At 36.8% G+C, this 17,818-nt stretch overlaps 1 protein-coding gene across 1 annotated transcript in view; it reads right to left on the bottom strand.

Annotated features, from left to right (window-relative positions):
* Positions 1 to 4,080, bottom strand: part of LOC121434762 (semaphorin-3D) — a 162,884-nt gene extending 158,804 nt beyond the window's left edge. The window contains exon 1 of the mRNA XM_041633724.1: positions 4,029 to 4,080. The gene's annotated coding sequence lies outside the window, so the exon portion shown is untranslated. The remainder of the gene's footprint in view (positions 1 to 4,028) is intronic.
* Positions 4,081 to 17,818: the final 13,738 nt, after the last annotated feature.

Here is a 17,818-nt window from a genome sequence, read left to right as displayed (position 1 = left end):
TTTACACTGGGTTCCGCCAGCATCCATGTAGGAGCAAACAATGACAATGATGTGTAAATGGGACAACCAACTTATTAGGGGATCTTCATCATGTGATACAGCACCCACTGTCAGCACAGCAACAGCTCCATAGTTTTCTAGTAACTAGGTAGAGACAGAAGCTGATTTTTACAAACCCATGATACAGAGCTTTCAATTCATCTGAGCTCAAAGAATGGCATCAAATGTTCTTGATACCTTAGCGTGAATTGAGAACAAATGCAGTGGTTAGGTTCACAATCTATTGATAGAAGATGTAGCTGAGGAAAATATACCCTCAAAACTGCAATGTTTTTGTAAGGAATAGATTCGCACAGAAACACTTTGTTTAACAGCAAAAGAAACAAAGAACCGGGCATACCATTTCACACGAAACACATAGGCTTCTTTTCTTCAATTTTTGATCAGAATAAACATAGATTTATTAAGTAAAAGTGAGAAAGAACTCCCAAGAGTGGGAGGGTCTGCAAGGGAATAAAACCCACATATGATCTTCCTGACATAGAATCACATTACTACATATATTATGTTGTGGGCTTAAACTGGAATCTGTTACATACTTCAACAACTTAAAAAAAAGCATGAGGTACAAACAATATGTTTGTTCGATTCTGCTTTCTGTTGCTATGATGAACATATTAACCAAAACCAACCTGGGATAAGGGTCTAGTTGACTTACACATCCCAATAACAGCCCATCATTTAGAGGAGTGGTTCTCAACTTCCTAATGCAGGACACTAGAATATAATTCCTTGCATTGTGGTGGCCCCAACCATAAAATGATTTTCATTGTTACTTCATAACTCTCATTTTTTCTATGAATCTTAGTGCATATATCTGTGTTTCCTGATGGTTTTAGACAGCCTTTGTGAAAGAGTCATTCATACCCAAAGGGATCAGTTTGAGAACTACCAATTTAGGAGAATTAGGGCAGCAATTCAAACAGGAGTGGAGGCAGGGATAAAAAGATGCTTATTGGCTTGCCCATTTTGATTTCCTCAGCTAGGTTTCTGATACGCCTAGGATTACATACCCAGGTATAGCTCTGTCCTCAGTTGGCTGGGCCCTCCTACATCAATTAACAATCAAGAAACTATTCAACAGACATTTCCACAGGCCAGTCTGGTAGAGGCATACAGACTAAGGCTTTTATTGGCAAGGTGTGTCAAGTTGACAACCAAGATTAACTATCTCTATGGCTAATCACGTGATGAGGTTTAATTGCTTTAAGGGAGACAATTTTCATCCCTCAGTGGCAAAACCCCATATACATAGTCATATAAACCCGTATGAAAATATACACCTAATTGTTCATTATTATTTTTAATTCTTTTTAATTGTATAGCTTTCTGTGAGATGATAAGCACACAGAATGAACCATTTCTGACAAAGACAAAGATTCTGGAATACTCTATACCAAATTAGACATGTCTCCTGATTAAAGATCAACAAAAGTAAGAATTTGAAAAGACTACTAAAACAGCATAGACAAAATATTGCAAAGGTTTAACATAGTAATACAATGAAATGGAAATGAGAGAATGGTTAGAAAAACTCTCTAAACTAACTGAAAATAAAGATAAATGAAAGTGATAATAACAACGCTAACATTGAGTATGGGTCATTCAAAACAAGACATTAATTAGAAATATGAACACAAATCGACTCATTTAACACCCCTGGTGACCAAGCCATCTAATACCATTACTACTGTCATTTTTCTGATGTTAAAATGCAGGCAGAGGGAACCATGGTGAGTTTTTAAAGGCTGTAAGCTGGCAAGTAGCAAAGACTGGATGGGAATTGGGACAGAAAGGGCCTGTCTTACCTTGTGCTACAGAAGACTGATTAGTCTGTACCCTTAAGAGTACTTGTATATACTGCCAGGCAGTGGTGGTGCATGCCTTTAATCCCAGTACTCGGGAGGCAGAGACAGGTGGATCTCTGTGAATTCGAGACCAGCCTGGCCTACAAGAGCTTGTTCCAGGATAGGTTCCAAAGCTATAGAGCAAACTCTGTCTCGAAAAACTTAAAAAACACAAAAGAGCACTTGTATATGATAGTTATAGAAATAAAGATGTCAAATAGGTCACAAAAATAAATAAATAGAACTGGTTTATTCTTGCCCTTTTTGCTTTTGAAGCCCTTGGAAAAAGTGAAAGGCTTTAATAGAGACACAAACCATTTTGGCGTGAATGAAGAGATGAGAAAGGATAAGTGGACAAATTATTAGAAATTCTTCTTTCACTATAATTCCCTGTGGAGATGATACTGTCAGTGAATAACCATAGATTTGCACATTTGTGAGAATGTGACCGTCATTTTAACATGAAGTTGGTTAGTTTTATATAATAAATGCACCCTTGAGAACTCTACAAACTGTCAAGTTCTCCCTACATAGATATAAAATGAAAATACAGCTATGCAGAAGAGAGTGTTTTCTATCACTTCAGCAGATTCTTTTAAAGTTCATTTAAAATTTAGGAGATTATTATTCCAGGAAGGATGGAATTTCCCCTTGACAGGAAAATATCCACAACTGAAAGACATAATGTAATAAATAAGTACACGATTTCAAAGGAAAATAAGAGCGAACACCTGCTTCCTGTAAGGGTTCTGATGAGCACACTGGGAAAGGCATCCGTTGTTTCTATTATTAAAGGTGACCACACCAAGAAAGAATGATGTTGTGCAGGAGTGTTATCTTTTGCTTTGTTCACACCCAGATGAGACATTAAAAGCATTAGGTTCAGATAAATCCATACCTCCCACAGACAAAGAGTTACGGAAAGCAGATTGTGCCTATATTCTTCCTCACTGAATTTTTTTAATAAGGATGTTCATTTTGCACTGAAGCGCAACTACAATTGAATAATTTGAAAGTGTTCTCTACATTTTTTACTACAGTTCAACAGCAAAAATATATAAATCAATGTATCATACTTTGGAAAACAAAAAACAAAACTCTGTGACAAAAGACTAACCTCTGTAATCATGCAAACTCTATACATTATTTCATATTTTGTGTGTATGTATATTAATATAATTGAGCATCAGTCTTTAGACAACTTTATATTTTACAAGGTAAACAGTAAAACATTCTCTCAGCAATATTTAATAGCAAATAATACTTAAATTCAAACCAATTTGTCTTTAGCTTGAGTCTCTTAAATGAAAGAAATTCTATAAATTTAATAGCAATATAAAAGTGCATATACTCACATATGACAGGAAAGTAGAAAATGAGTTTACATTGGTTAGTTTCGTAGAAAAAAAAATCTTTCTGACTGTCTTAAGTGATTCAGAACACCATGAAAGACACCTCATGAAGCCACTGAACACTTGTTGATAGAGCCATTGAACACTTATAAGTTGTGAGTCTACTCTGAGTACATAAGGGCAATGCCTGAGGAGAAGCCAGACTTGTGTCTGATACCCTTGAGCTCACTGCATAAGGGATGGCACAGACCAGGGAGAAGGCAATTTCAAAGGCCAAGTACACAACCAGATAAGGCAACTCTAACACAACTTGTACTTTTCTGACATTTACTGCAATATATATGTGTGTGTATATGTGTGTGTGTGTGTGTGTGTGTGTGTGTGTGTGTGTGTGTGGCAAAATAGAACTTTCTTGTTTTGTCCCAGAAGTTTCATTTACTTAAAAAATTTACTTAACTCTCCAAAACATTGCTACCTTCTATCTACAATTTAACTCATTAAACTTATCATTTATAACATTATCTTCTTTGTAAGTTATAGTATATGTAATGATATATAAATACATGAAATCATATATAACCTTATGTTCTATACAGAAATGGACAGAGTTAGATTAATTAGAAAACATATAATTAATAAATCATACACATTTAATTGCAGTCATTTATTGTAATGGATCAAAGCTGAATACACTCCATGAATGTACCAGGAAAGATATTTTGTTCTTCTGAAAGTTGTCACTGAGATGTGGGCATTAGTTCAGCCTTACCTGGCTACAGGTTTCAACAACTCCTGCAGAACACACCACATTTGTAAAGTACATGCTGCCTTCACCAAGAAGCAGAAAGATTGCCTTCTCTAGCAGTGAAGACTCTTTTACCATGTGATGTCTCAGTGTGTACCTCTGAGCACACTGCTGCCAGTGTGCCATGCCTACAGAGCTGAAGCCTGGGGCTATTCCACTTTGAATTCTCAGCACTGTCTTAAAATAGACAAGTTGTCCATTCATGTTTAAGGAAGGAAGGATGGGAGAGGGAGCAGGAAGGAAGAAAAGAGCGTGGTGAAAGACACACAGAAGAAATTTACACCAGCACATCCCTAGTCTCTCTGGAGTTAAGAAATTTGAGGAGACGTTTTCTCAAGATGTTTTTTAAAATATCTGAAACACAACAACTACATGAACCAACTTAGACAATTTTACAGTAACTATTTCTTAACTAGAAAGATTTCCAAATAGATTTGCTAAGATTGACAGGTTACTAGGCCTACATTTCAATCTCCAGGGTTAGAATTTTAAAAAAATGAAAAAGAGAAGCAAAAGTCCTCTGGACCTCATCCTGAAAACGTTCAACAAGTGCAGTACTTAAATTTTACCCATGGTTTATAAATTTATCAATACAGAAGATAACATTTCTACCTTCAGAAAATATCTTTTTGGAGGGACTGGAGAGGTGGCTCAGCAGTTAACCATCCTTCATGAGATCTGTAGCCTTCCTTTCACCTACAGGCCTACATACAGGCAGAAAACTGCATACCTAATAAATAAATCAATCCTTTTTTTAAAGAAAGCATCTTTTTAAAAAATCAAGACAGGACCAAAGAGACTTTTCATAGTTGTCTCTAAAACATATCCTCTTGGAAATACAAAAATCCCATTTGCAGTTGTTTAAAGATGAAGTAATTTAGTGCACGGTGCTCGCATGTATGTTGAGGTAAATGTTCAGGATATATGTTTTCTGGATTGGCACACTTAAGGAAGAAGAAAGACTTGAACTGACTTTTGAAAAACTGGATATCGGCGTACAAAGACAGGATGAAACAAATTCCATTCCGAAATGATACTGTGATAGGTGTTGGACCCAAGGTTTCATTTTAAGAACAAATTTGGTATTGTTTCCCAAACTAAATATGTGGTAAGGGAGTCATGGCTGTGGCTTCTCTTTCCATAGTGTGTCAGTAACAGCCTGGCATGAGACATCATTGACTGCACACCAGTGATGACATTGACTGCTTTTCATCTCACGGAGCAACAGTGAAGACGGAGCAAGGAAAGGATCCAATGGGGACAAGGAAGTAAGTAAGAACCACCTAAGTCAGGACTCTGTTAGCTTGGTGTGGCCACTTTCCCCATTTAATCCTGGGTTACATATACGGAACAAGAACTGTTAATCAATTGAACAATGCAATCTTTTGTTAATGACTGAAACTACCCCAAAACCCCACAAATAGCCTTGCAGGTTGTATGGGAAAATTCTAACATTATCATTTGAAAACAGATTTCCCCACCAAATACTTAGAAATCAGTATGACTTAAATCATTTCCTAAAATACCTTTGGAGAGGCAAGTCGTTAGACTTATGCAGACTAGCACAACTAAAGGATAAATAAAATACCACAAAGAAAATGTAAAATTATCTTTTAAAAGAAAAGAACAGTAAGGATTCTGAAAAGTCATAAAGTAGCATATTATTTTGAAATATATATGAAAGCTATATATTATACATATACATATATGGGTGTCTTTGTGTGTGTGTATGTAAAGAATGCTGGTGTATCTACACCTTAATAGGTATCAGGATGAACAAGCACAGTCATGTATATTTCCCTAGGCAGTAAGCCAAACAAGCCAGTTGCAGCCTCTTTTGGGCCTGCGATTCCTCTGTTGTTTCCATATGAGGATTTTGCAGCATTTAATTCTCCTTTATCTTGGTTTTGTCTTCTTTTGTTGCCATCACAGCTCCCAGCCCTTAGCTAAAGGCTCCTTCCATTCACTACATTCACTCAGACCCAGCAAATCTTTTCTGAGGAATAATTTTCACTCCAATCCTACTCACCTGTCCAGAAGAGAATTCCCTCCCTCTCAGTTCTTCTGAAGCCACTGACCAAGCTGCTCTAGGATAAGGACTCAAGGGTGCTTGGCTATGTATCTTTCCTCCATCATCCTGTCAGCAATTCTCCGCAGCTTTGGCTTGGACGACTCAGTCTGTTACATTCACACTGAAGGTGATCCATTCATATTCTACTTCCTTTCCTTTTTCATGTCATGACTGAATGTGGAGTGAATCATAGAGCATAGTTTACAATGCACTGCTTATCCCACACATATATTTGCTTTGTGTTTTTCTCTGCCTGAAGCTCGTCTGTCTCCATTCATGTTCCATATTTTATTTATCTCAAGAAATATTTATTGAATGGGTGTCTGTTATATATACTGTGTGAGAGTCATTAATGGAACAAAATGTAAAAGTATAGCTACTATTCTTAGGTAGACATTTACTACCAAGAAGCAAGGCAAACTTCTCTATCACATCTGACAAATGTCTTTTGAGTCTTCGGTAAAAGTGGTTCCCTAATCTTCCCAAATACTGCAGACTAATTCCAAAATATTCATTACTCCCCAAAATCTGATGGTAAGACCCTATTGCTGAGAAGACCACATGCAGGTGACATAGATCATGGAGAAATCTAGCTGTTATCCATCTTGAAGTTTCACCACTACTGATTAGTGTTCATAGTGCTAGAACGTGTTATACAGACTCTCAGAGGAGAAGAGTAAGCCACACTCAAACCCAGCTATGAACTCTTATTTAAAATAGTAACCTGCCTGAAAGATATACCTAGCCCCCAGTGGCACAATCATTAGAGTGAATAGCCAATCAGTTTTTAAAATTAATTTAGTCCCATTCCATGCTATGGAACCCATACACACTTTGTTAATGAGACCACACACCAAGAATCACCAGCAGGAAACCCACTACTATTATTCTCCTAAAAAATATAGAAGGAAAATTATTCCAAATGGCATAGAGTTGTATCTATAGGTGAGTCCGTTCTCAGCCCTTATCAGAGAAGTCCTATGACGTATTCTTTAATTCTGTCATTTTCTTCCTTACCCTCCACTGTGAGTTACGAAGAGGGTATTCCCAGAATTTTCTCCCTTATGCTGAATTATTTTGGGTCTCAGGCATTTCACTACAACACCACACAGCCTAACTCGCCATCTGAGATTAGTCTTGGTTGCTTAGCCCTTTTATTATAAGGGAAGCCACTTAGTTTTGGAAGTAACACTTTTAGAGTCTATGATTAGTATAATTTGTTGAGCATGGATTTGAAGTGTTGGAGAGAATGTGGTGCAATGGTTTAGATGATGAATTATGAGAAAAACTAGTCAGAGTGAATTTCATAACTATATCATTCACATGGGTTGCATGATGTCTTAGTTTGGGTTTTTATTGTGAAGAGACACCATGGCCACAGCAATTCATAAAGAAAACATTTATTTGGGGTGGTTCACCTATAGTTCATCATCATCATGACAGGTAGCATGGCAATGGGCAGGCAGATGTAGTGCTGGAGGAGTAGCCCAGAGTCCAACATCTTTCAGGCAACAAGAATTGGCAAAATACTGAGCATAGGAAACCTCAAACCCACCCCTTAGTGACACTCTTCCTCCAACCAGGCCATACCCACTCCTACAAAGTCAAACCTCCTAATAATGCTTTTCTTTATGAGATTGTGAGGACCAATTATATTCAAACTACTGAGAATATGGGACCCAGTTACATTCAGACTACTCCCCATTCTTGTCCATTTCTCCATTTGTTGGGGTTCATAAATCACACTAACCTCAGGAATATTTTTAGAAATAAATGTTTAGACAAACCAAACACTATATGGCACATTAAATTATTGTGTCACCTTGACTTGTCTTATACAAGCTGTACCTATTACACATTTGTATAGATTTCCATTTCATCTATGTCATTTGGAGTTGCCTTTTTTTTTAATCTGATGAAATAGTTCAAGGAAGAATCTTTAGGTTGCCAATTCAAATATGCAGTTGGATAACAGAATAGTATTTCAAAACTGATCTTCCTCAACCTTTTCCAACTCCTGCTCCTGCTCTTGCTTCTTCCTTGCTAAGAAGTTTGAAGACACATAATAGACAATTGCATATGTTCCCCACAGGAACGTGCCTCCATTCAAGCAGTCCAGAAGAAGGAGTTAGTTATAGACACTAAGCATTAAGTAACAGTGTCCTCAAGCATCCCCTTTTTAGTTCCACCCTGCTTTAATGACATTACCCTGTTTGTCTTTCCACTGTTGGGTTTGTAACATTGCCTATTTCCTTGATGTAGCTTTCCATCCCCAAATACAGATACAGATTGTTGAATAGACTACTTTAAAAATCTCTACAAGGATGCCCTGTTTTCCTCTAACATGTTCCTGTTCTTATTTCTATCCTTTGGCCCAGAATCTATCCACCGTGTGGCCACTACTTTGTCCCTTTACATTCTCCTGTCAGGCTTTATTCTTGGGTCCTTTTCTCAAATGGTCTCATTCTCATGATATTTCGAGCTAGTCTATTTTAGTATGCTTCATAAGAAAGTGAAAGGAAACAAAATGATCTAATCCACTGCTCTTTCACTTGACGACCTGGAAATAATCCCAGAATCAAGCAGTCTCATGCCCAGAGACTAGACTGTTTCTAGACCACACACCAGTGATGTACTGGCCGTACTTGAACTGTCTGGCTATGAAGGGAGCCCTGGAGTTTTTCTCTCTCTTTATTAAATGTTCAGGGCACTCTGCAGGAAGCCTCAATGCTGCCCTTATGGAATCAAGTTACCTAAGGAAAGTTCAGTCCCCATCTGCTAAGAAACAGGGTCAAGGAGAGCTCAGAGATGAATCTCAGCCCTGGGGATCTCCAAGGACATTAGTACCAAATGCAAGTCTCTATCCAGTGCTTGACAATTCTTTAGTGTGAAACTAAACAGTAGTGGCAAATATGATAATCAATGATATTTTCCTGAACTTGAACTTTAATGTCATGGTTGTTTCTGAGCAAATGGAACAGAAACTGAATAGTGTTCTGAATTACTTTGGGAAAATACTTTTGAGTGTCTTTCTTGATGTTACAAGCTTGTCTGTTCTCACAGTTAGCACTTTTGCTTATTAGTGCTTATCAGAATAAATTGTATGAATAATTTATGAACCTATTCACAAAAGTAAAATGCTTTGCAAATAGGGTAGACATGAATTCTGCCACATGGTTTTCATAGGAATATTCAGTATTACCCCCTGATTACTATGATGCTATTATCTATATGAACTGGATTTTAAGACATCTATTGGCATCTATAACTCTTTTCCCAACTCATGTAATAGAAATGAACCACTTGCTGCATATAAAGACATTTCTGCACTGCCTGGTCAGATAGTAGTTGTAAGACTCTCCTCATAGAGTAAGAATCTTAGCTTGGAAAAAAGAAATTCTCTGCATAGAGACCAAGGCACTGGGCCAGGCATGGTGGTTTATACCTGTCCTGTACCCTCAAGAGGTGGCAGCAAGAGCAGGAGGAGTTCAAGGCCATCTTTGGATACATGATACATGGTGGATTTGATGCTTTTTGGGGTTACAGAGGTCCTTGTCTTAAAAGAAAGAAAAACAGCCAGAAGAGCAGGAGGGAGAGAGGGAAGCACAAGATAGGAAGCAGATGGAGAAGAGGGAAGCCAGAATATGCACACAAGCCATTCTGAGCTCCCCTGCCTTGTCTATTAGAAGTTTACCAATGCAATGGAGGCTTCACAGCCCAGAGGACAGGGGTTAGGTTGGACAGTTGAACACATGGAGGTGCTTGGTGGGTGGTATGCCCAGAAACTTCAAGGTCTGTGCCTGTTCCAAGACACACAGTACATGCATTTCCTTCATTTATCTTTGGCCTATATAGCCCTTTGTTTTAAATCAGTCATTGTCTGGGCCCAAGCCCCATGCATCATCATAAAAATTTATCCAACCCAGTGAAGTTGTTGTGGATTGTAGATTTGTAGGCGGTTGATCATGAGCACTGGAAAAGAACCTATGGTTTGCGACTGGCATCTGATGTATATGAGATGACCATAGACTTGGAAATTGGACCTTCAGCATGTAGGATCTGGCACTCTCTCCACATAGAGAGTGTTAGGAATGGACATTAGATGTACCCATTATGAAATTGCTTGCTTGATAGTGGAGAGAAAGTCCTACTATTTCTCAGGTAACAAAAGTGATTTTCTTGTGAATACATAGGAAAAACATTGAACGGTTTTGGTCCAACCATGAGAATTTGAGAGTAGATTAATACACAATATTTCATTTACTTTTTATATGAAGAAGAATATATTCATATGTATATTTATACACAAATTTTTAATGCACTATTTATACATACAGATATATAAGTTTATACACATATATTTGTGTATGAACCTTATACAAAATTTATATTCGATGGAAACCTTGCATTCTAAGTTTTTGAGGATAACATTTGTTGAGAGAAGCCAGAGAAGGAAAACTTTAAAGATTGAATCCCTTAGGACGGTATGACGGTACACACAGGCTCAGTACTCTGGAAGTAGAGGATCAGGATTTTAAACCCAGCCTCGGTAACACAGCTAGTCTAGGTTTGTTCTGAGCTCATGAAATCCTGTCTCAAAATATAAACAATGAACAAAATACTGAAGCAGTCAATACAAAGTCTGTTTAGTTTTACCCTTCTCTTCCTTCCCTCCAGGCCTTTCCATGTACTCTTCTTGTTCCCTCTCAAACTTATTGCCTCTTTTTCATTTTTTCTATATCCATTCCATATTACATTCTTGGAGTTATCATCTCATGCTGGTCTTTATTGTGGTTCATAAGCATCATAGTGCTAAGACCACTGATTACTTTACCCACATGGGATCCTGCATTGCTCAAAGCCAGTTCTCAAGATGGAGCTGTTAAAGTCAGATTCAGCAAGGATCCTCTGACTTCTGTGTCAGATCCTCTGGAGATAGGATCAATGTACATAATATCTTTAGCAACAGAAGCTACCTTCAACATTTGGGGGGTGACCAAGTGCTACAGCAGTAGCCTATAACGTTTCTGGAGTCTCTTTCACAATCCTGACTAACAACCCAAAAGAGGGATTTTCCTGCCTGGTGTTGGGGTTTTGTTAGATAGTCTGTGACTCTCGGAGGAGCACTGTTACCTTAGATAGGAAAATTTTATATTTACTCTGCTTGGGTATGTATACACAGATGTATATGTATATATATGTATATATATATATGTATATATATATATATATATATATATATATATATATATCTTTATACCAGACCTTGAGGGTAGTTCAGCATCTTTACTTCTGACTATTGTAAATAACATAGTATTACAGATAAACAAAAAGATGATTTTTGGTTGTCATGGACATTATGTTGTTTGACTGCTAAAAATTGGGGAAAAGGAAACCTCAATAGAGTTGTTATTTTAATAACTCTGGAGTGAAGGTTACAGGATAGGAAGTGACTGTTCACTACACACTAATACCTTTTGAAATATGAATAATAATACTGCTTCCTGAAATATGAAAAGAAGTGTGCTGATAGGGATACAACAAAAGAAGGCTTTGAAACAATCAGGGTGCTGAGCCAGGGTGGAGGGTGGGGTAAAGCAAACCCATAGTACGTTAGCCCAGGCGCACTGAACGTTTATTGAGTGCACATGTGTAAGCAGCACATTCCTTTTCTATGCAAGTTATTCCTGCCAAAAGCTTGCCCTTTTAAAAACCTGAACAATGAATGCTCCCTGCCAAACCTCATCACAGAGAAGTCTAAGACAACAATCCTCACGGCTCTGCAAAACGTGAATTGAGCCAAAGACAGGGAGATGGTGTTTGCTCATCTGACTATCTGGCATCGGTACTTTTGAACAGCTACTTTACAGGTGATAAAAGCCCTCACTTCAAATAGAGCACAAGATTCTTGATTTGAATTGACTTCCCAGTTTGAGATGCAAGCATGTGTCTGATATTCTTTTATTGTGCGGATAACTTTGCATCCAGAAGAGTCTGGGTACCTTTATTGTCTACTAATCTGTATTAAAAACAATATGTAAACACTGACTAGGTTATAATATAGAAATATAACAAAAAGGAATGACAAAAGACAATGTAGCCAAAATCAACTCTATATTGAAAAATACATCAAGGCCAAAATCAATAATTCTACAATTGTATTAATATTCAGAGAATTTGTGCTCTGGTATATAAATTAAAATTTCAGATAGATGATATTTGAAATGATTATTTTCATTTTAAGGATATTTTTAAAATATTAATTTGGTTATAATTACTTTTCAGAAGTCAACAATTACTTGAAAATGTGTTCAGAAGAGATAAGAAGAACAACATGATGATCTTTTCAAAATATGAATTAAACATGTCTCCATCATTGAAATTAAACATTTAAGAAGTTTTCACAAAATATTGTTTAATTACTCATTTTGACTAAGGTAACTTATCATAGGTCAGACAACTTTTGTTCATCTGGTTTTTGAAGACACTGTCTCATGCATCTAACTGACCTTGAATCTGTAGTTTAGCTTTGAACTCTTGATCCTCCTGCCTCCAGCTGCTAAGTGCTGGGCTTCTAGGCATCTACAATGGGTGCAGGACAATTGTCTATATTCTGTCAATTATGTTTTAAGTAAACGCTGATTGGCCAGTAGCCAGTCAGGAAGTATAGGCAGGACAACCAGACAGGAAGTGGAGGCGGGTCAATGAGAACAGGAGAATTCTGGGAAGGAGGAAGCTCATTCCTCCCCAGTCCTGTCCAGACACCAAAGAAGCAGGATGTGACCTGCCCCCCTGAAAAAGGTATTGAGCCCTGTGGCTAACATAGATAATAATAATGGGTTAATATAAGTTATAAGAGTTAATAAGAAGCCTGAGCTAATGGGCCAATCAGTTTATATCTAATGTAGATTCTCCTTGTGATTTTCTTTGGGACATAAAGACTGTGGGAACTGGGCAGGACAGAAACCCCAACAAGCATGCCCTCATGTTACATACAGTCATGGATCAAGAACAAATATTAAGAAAGTTTTCATTTCTTTTGCCACAGGGAAAACATAAATTTATAATTTCATTGAGGGTCCAAATAATATTAGTCATATAACGTCAGTCTTTTTTACAAGTTTATAATACAGCGTACTGTCACCAGAGGTAGGCTTAATCCTGTCTCCTACAGCCAGGTAATCAGGCTTTTCACAGAAAAGTTCTTGTGTGTTTCATATTATGACTCATATAAAATAACACCAGAGTAAGAAAAGTTTAAAAAACAAGAAATGCTAAGTTTTTAACTTTTGTCATGTTAAAACACAAGTTCAACTGAGACTCTAAAGCAGGTCATCACTAAACAATTATAAATATGAAGAAGGAGTAAAGAGCAAAGCCATAGACATGACAAAACGACACGGTTTTTGGCTCAATTGTAGAGGGAGCTGCCCACACAACAATAGATCAGGTTTTGTTGGCTTGTTTGCTGTTGTTTATTCGCTTGTTTATTTCTCTCTCTGAACCTAGAGATTGAATGCACATGACAGATGAGTGCCTTGCATTTTGTTTTGAAATGGGGTCTTGTTAGTAAGCAACCAAAGCCAGTCTTAAGATTTGGCAATCTCCTGCCTCAGCCACTCAGTTGACTGGGATTACAGGAATGTGCCACCACATTTGACACTTATGTTTGAAAACACAGCAAATTCTTCTAAGTACACATCAAAACAAAACTCAAAGCACCAACAGCAAAATTGTACCAAATGTAGACAAGAACATTGTGAGAAAAAGTAAAATTTTACATTTGAATCTCTCTCCTTGGAGAAGGAAATAAAGATAAGAAGGAGCACTTGTATTTAGGAGTATGTGTGTGAGTACATACATGCATGTAGATATGTGTGAATGCGTAATATAGACTCGTGTAATATGCAAGTACATGAAAATATATACATGTGAGTACTCATATATATGTGTGGGTGTGGGTGTGTAATAAATATAATTGATCCAGTGGCAAGAGGCAGTCCTCTTTGCTGTCACTAACATTCGCAGAAATACAAATATGCCTCAGCTTCTAGGAAGGATTACGGAAGGTAGAAACTCCCTAGGAATTCTAGAGCATACAACATAGTGATGCATAGTTATTGCACACATAGAATTTGATGAATAATAATCTTTAATGTATTTGACAGAGTGGGTTCCTTGAGGTTGAAAGAAAGAGGAAAGTCTAAGTATTCATTCAGTGACTTTGATAAGAATTTTGAAAGGCTAACCTTTATCTAGAATTGAAGACATCTGGGAACAATGATGGATCTCAGTAAAGTCAGCAAGCAGCAGAAATACAGAGAGAAAACCCTTCTCTATGCCTTTAAACACTTAAGACTTATTCATTGATTGCTAACATACAGCTTTATTTTCATGACAAACTACAATAATGTGATTTAGGAGATTTTGAAAATTCAGTATTCTGTCTTACTTTGGAAAGAAATAATTATAAGGATAGCCAAGTCACTGTATTTTTTTTGTGATGATCAGATTTATTATCGTTATTATTAACAGAAGATGCTAGCATCATTAATAGGATACCCAAATTAAAGAAAGTAATCAAACATTCAATTAAAAGATCTTGGAACTTGAGAGATGACTCAGAAATTAATATTTAATGGTCTTGCAGAGGACCCAGGTTCAATTTCCAGCACTCACATGACAGTTTACAACCATCTGTAATTGTAAGAGATCCTCTCCTGATTTCCTTGGCACACGTATATGACAACTGCACAGACATATATAAGGAAAAATCCTATATACATGACAAACACACGAACACACACACACACCCCAGAGAGAGAGACAAACAGAGAGAGGGAGAGAGAGAGAGACAGACAGAGAGAGAGAGAGAGAGAGAGAGAGAGAGAGAGAGAGAGGTTAACCCTGATGGGTACAAAATAGCTCACCTTCAGTCTGCTTTCTCAATGCATGCTGTGAACACAATGATTCAGAGGGGTTTTAGATTTCTAAAAACACTTAGAAAATAAAGCAGTTTCCCCAAAACTCACACCATCTTTTGCCATTATCTATATTTTACATTGGTATGGATAATCACTACAAATAATAAACCATTAAGGAAATATTATCATTTCCAAATTTATTTACATTTTTACAAGAAGTCTATAGGACATTTTCATTATATCCTTTAATCTGTAACAGTATCTCAGCTGTCCTAGTGATTGATGACATTGGAGGCATGAGGATTTCTAAATTTTCCAGTAGTGTAATTTGTCTCAAGTTTTTTCTCTGGTCTTCATAGGATTACAGATTTAAGAAAGAGCCCGATTTAAAAATCCACCACTTTTACTCACTCACATGAAGAGTACATTCCATCCATGAGATCTATGGCTGTCATTTTAAATGTGACAACGTGGTAGACACTGGCAGTTAGATGGGGTTCGTGAGAATTAATTCCTGCGCAGTGCTCTCTTTCTTTGCCCCTTCCACCCCATGCTCTTTGGGAAGAAAATTGTTCTCACCCCACGGCTATTTTATTTCTCTTTCTCACCTCAGTACAGAAATTATTTGAAGTTCTTCTGCACAGGGAACCTAAATTTTCTCTTATGTTTATTATTTGATAAAATTATTAAAACTATTATAATTTCATGAATATTTATTTTATACTTGTTTCAGAACTATTGCTACAGCTTTGATTGTTCATATTATTAGAATTTTGATCATTGGGAGTTCTAACCATTAGTTCCTGTGTCTTTTTTGCATACAGCTACATGTGTGAGTATGAATGTGTGTTTGCATATATGTGTGTAAGAGCATGTGTGTGTTTGTGTGCATCAGTGTGTGTACATACGTGTGTGTAAGTATGCATATGTGTATGTTTGTGCACATGTGTATGCATGTGTGTAGACATGTGTATGAAGACATGTGCATAAGGTTTTGTACAAGTGACTGCTTGTGTATGTGTATGTACATTTTTCTGTGAGTGAATGTATGTATACATATATGTGGGGGTATATGTATGCACATGCATGTGTGTGCTTGTGTGAGTATGTATGTGTGGGTGAGTTAGTGTGTTCATGCATGTATTATGTACACACGTGATATGTGTGAGTTTGTGTATGTGTGGGTGAGTTAGTGTGTGCACGTGTGTGTATGTACATTAGGTGTGTTTGTGTGTGTTGCTTAGTGCTCTTTTATTTTCTGATATTACAAGGTGGTTTTAGAATTAGGCATTTCTCTAAGGAAACTGGGTTCTTTCTACTGAAGAATGGTATTAAAAAGCAAAATGCAGTTGCTTTGTTAAATATAAAACAACTCTAATTTAAACTTACTCATGTCTTAGTAATTACCACATATCTTTGAATGTAGTGGATGTATGAAAAATGATTCCTGACCTTTCTACATTTTGCTTCCCAAAATTTATTAATTTTGGAATAGTGATCCTGAACTATTTTTGCCATGAAAGCTGTCAAAATAAGAATTTTTGAAATCTCATAAAACTATACACATTATTTCAACAAGTAAACTTGAATTAGTGGCATTCCTACTAATCTAGAAGTTACTATTTAAGGTAATTTGGAGCCTCAACTATCTATCTGTGAAATACAGTATCATATTTTCAAAACTAAAAGTGCTGTCCATTATAAGAATATTGTTCCTTTTAAATTTTTTAAAGCCTTATAGAACTCTTGTTACTTTCATCGATTAATTACTTTATATGAGAACCAAATATACCCTGGGAATAACAACGATAAGAAATATCATACTTCAGAATATCTGAATTTAGTACTTATAGTTTATTTTTTATGATAAAGATAAAAAGAAAAACAACTTATGCTAGTTTCATACATGTCATGGGAGCTAGGTTATGTAGATTCAATTTGACATCATTCCATCATTAGTCATGGATCCAGCTATGCCTTTTTAATATTTGAAAATTCCATACGTGAGTACTCTATTTGTACTATTTTCACCTTTTCTTCTCCCGGCTCCAGCTCCCCTTTCCTCTGTTACCTCTCCCACTCATGACCTCTTCTTGAACTGATGCTACACATGTATGCGTTCAAGCACAGAGTCACATACACAAGCCACTGAGTCCATTTAGTGCTGCTTGTAAATACATGTGCCTAGAGATGACCACTCATAGTTGGATAACTCACTTGGAAGCTTTCACACCCTGGAGAAAACGGATTCTCCCTTTTCAGCAATAGTTGACTGTAACTCTTCACCTAAGGTCAGGCATCATGAGATGTCCCCGGTCTATGTTGGCCTTTAGCTGGAATTCTCATCATGCAGGTCTTGTTTAGGCAACCATATTTTTAAGAATTCATGAGTACAACCTCTAAGGGACTTTAAAAAATGTACTTAGTAGGAGGCCTTACTCTGAGACCTCCTTTTCAAAGTTAATACAAGCTGAAGATGAATTGGCCAATATTATTTCTCAGTCTCTTTATTCTAATGAGTCCAGACAACATCTCTACTGAGAAAGGTTCTATTGCAATTTTTGTTATGCAATGTAGTTATAGTTATATGTACTCAGCTCATTTATTTAAATGGCAGCTGGGAAGCTCATCTGGATTACAAACAGCACCATAATCTCCAATGTCTGTTTAAAGTATTCAAGAGTCTTAATTAAAAGGTGTAGCAAAAAGCATGACTCATTTAAGATAGATGATCAATGTGTTACTTTGATATAATTATA

This window comes from Microtus oregoni, unplaced genomic scaffold (assembly GCF_018167655.1).
Source record: "Microtus oregoni isolate MIOR12 unplaced genomic scaffold, Mior012 000044F_ref0000062, whole genome shotgun sequence".
NCBI lineage: Eukaryota > Metazoa > Chordata > Mammalia > Rodentia > Cricetidae > Microtus > Microtus oregoni.
Note: the sequence above shows the minus strand (reverse complement) of the source record. Positions and strands in the feature narration are given on the sequence as shown.